This window comes from Opisthorchis viverrini (assembly GCF_000715545.1).
Source record: "Opisthorchis viverrini unplaced genomic scaffold opera_v5_144, whole genome shotgun sequence".
In the NCBI taxonomy this organism is placed as follows: domain Eukaryota; kingdom Metazoa; phylum Platyhelminthes; class Trematoda; order Opisthorchiida; family Opisthorchiidae; genus Opisthorchis; species Opisthorchis viverrini.
The window spans coordinates 558,083-561,245 of NW_008751800.1; positions in this window are offsets into that span (position 1 = coordinate 558,083).

Consider the following 3,163-nt stretch of genomic DNA (forward strand, 5'->3'; position numbering starts at 1 on the left):
CACCAGTTCATCTGTCCCAACCCAAAGGGATGGTGATATCTTTCACAAGTTTAACACAGGTTATTGAGCTTTGTTTTATTGACGCAAACTGAAGTTATTTTCCACGTCATTCATGAGCAGGGTTAGACGAACAGCCAAAGGGACAAATCCATCTTGACTTTCGATAAGAATCTCAATTTCGTTGAAATTAGGCTAAAGTCAAGTTATTTGTATTTGGGACCCCTTAGGAAATCAGAAAATTTTTGGATTTCGGGACCCCGATTCACCACGCATCGAATCACTGTAACAACGCACTAACTCAGTGTAAACTACTGCAGTGTTTCGGAGGATGCCTGTTGTTGCTTGAACATAGAAGTATTCATCCAAAAAAATACAGAACAACCTAAAATGACAAATCTGTTCTGTTGACAACTGTTTGGGGACTTATGTTCTGCATACAGTCCACGTTCGCAGATTAGGTTGGTTTGGTCAAAAGTGCACAATATTTGGTTTGATATATCGTAAAGGTATAAAAATTGTTTATTCAGTTCCATGAAAGTCAGTTAGTGTTGAGGTTCGTCGTTCCGGTTTGAGATTCCGAAATTTACGGTACTATCTACACAAAAGTCAGCGGAGTTATACAACAAACTACTATCGCCCAAATTCGTGGCGTCAGTATTTTCACAACTCCGTCGCAGACCGGCACATTTCATGTCAAGGTTCACACACCACACCACGGCAAGCAGAATGTTGGCTCGTTAATGTGGGTTGCGGTCGTCCTTTTCGAGAACAGTCCCGAATAGGCGATGCAAATACACTGGAATTATGACAGAACAGGTCAGAGCAGGCTCAGCTACCGGGACAAGAAAGCGCATGGGCGAATGCGCACATTCACGCACAGACATGCTAACGTACCGGTATCGGACGGGACGACCTCTTCACCAAAGCGAACGGCGGGTACAGATGAGCAAAACAGGTGGAGATCAAAAGTACGTGGACGGAGCATGCAAAACGACCTCTTCACCAAAGCGAACGGCGGGTGCAGATGAGCAAAACAGGTGGAGATCAAAAGTACGTGGACGGAGCATGCAAATGAATTGGGTAATTTTCATGAAGTCAAGTTTGGATTCATAGAATGCACCAGAAGGGATGAACCTGATGATACATATCATATTATTGTCGACTTTCTCTTCGGAAACGTGAATCACAATGAAGGTGCAAACCAAACCATGGGGTTTGTACGAACCGATGTGCCCACAACTGGGGACCGGATTGTAACTGTACCCAGTTCGGGTAGATGACATTCCGGCCAATCGGGGATTTTGTGGCAAAACCTTAGATAGTTTGTTCAACTTTGTCACTTTAAACATCGATCAAAATGCGTTACCCGACTGGTCCATTTTCACTAAATCTTCGGCTGAAGTATGATAGACTGTGAACATTCAAATGGTCGTTTGAGGGTCAAAATATTCTCTTGAGAGATTCTGTTTGCTGCCTTTCCTAGTAAGGCGCTTTTAAAGAGTGGCGAAGCATTCGTACAGTCCACAAACGAATTAGGAGTGTCCGAAAGCCCAGATATGAACAACATTTACACTGCTGACAGATTTGTCACCTTCTAGCAACGAAACGAAACCATTCGTGTCAATGTGAAACTGCTCTGAACGCCCCATGTATGACGCTGTTGCGTTTGAATCTTAATTAGCTTTGCTGCACAATTAAATCTGTTGCTATTCCTGCATGAAATTCGTCTTCTTTCTGTTACCACATCTCACACTCCCTCAAAGTTCAGCGTTGGAGTTTTTCAATGCGGATTATACCATCCACCCCGTTCTACTGCACTACTCATCTCTGTTGGCTCCTTGGGGGGGTGTGTATGGTCAAAAAAATATAAACCCTTCGTTTAATTGAAGCGATATGGCAGCTATAGTTAACTGCGTATTTGCTATTGTCGCCCTCCATGATTTCCCTAATTAACTAGTCACATCCCAAGCGACTGAGACATGCACGTTCATTTGCTGGAAATGCGCATCTGATCTCCCCTGAGAGCAATGAGCCTATCCCTAAAAATTTAGATTTCAAAAGCTGAACTTTGTCTCCATTCTAATTCTATCTTATATTAACAGACTATATCGTCACTTCATACGCGGCGACAGAAGGAAAGCGTGAAAAATGAATGATGTTTCTAGGACGTTCTTTCCAAAGTTGTGCGAATAACTACTTAAAACCTCTCCTTTGTGAACCACTCCTCTTAAGCCCGTTAAATCACAGGACAGATCTATGTTGGAATTAAGATATTAAACGGACCCTTTGGTACGCGCATGCCATAACGTAACATTTGTAGGAAAGTAGACACCACTAATACACGCTGACGGGTGGTGATTAGAGTCACAGCAACAAACCAGTGCGGAATATCTGAAGAAGTTATATCCGTATGGCAGTGGTAACTTATTGAAGCTCATCATCAGTGTACATCCGTAACCATGTTGGCGTTTGAGCTCCGCACATCTGACATGCAAGGCGAGGATGTTCCCACTACTCTACCAGCGCATGCTGGACACATCTGAATTCTTACGTCTAAACAGATGAACATATTTGCGCTCGAGTGATACGATCGGAAAGCCCTATGCCTCGAAAGACGACCCAGTAACATACAGGAGGTCATATGTCCAAATGAGAGTCATGTGAGTGTGCATTCTACGAAATTCCTCACCCACCCACATCTGAAATACTAGCTTACTTTCAACAGTGCCCGGCCACAAGAGTCATCCGCCATACGTACACAATGCAGTGGGTTCAAACTTATGCTCCGGTTCCGTAGTCACTGTGTCAAGTCACATAGTGCTGTACGTGAGTGTACTGTTGTACAGGCACTATGCGCAGGTATGATTCGAAATATCAAGAAGACTTTCGGAAGGATTTTTATAAAACAATTTGCTTCCTTGGTTATGGAAGTCTTTCACTACTAAATTGTCCTTATAAAAATGTCCCGCCATTAACCGCACTCGTTTCGACGCCACCCGTTCAGAAATTAGGTTTCCGGAAGACTAATCATCGTCAGCGACAGTAGCATTGGTTAAAGTGCTAAAGTTCCGAACAATGTTTCAAGAATTCATGGACCTATCAGTCAAAAGGAAAACTGCACCATTTGTTTAAAGTAGCTTTATCGTCTTCAGAACATGAATCA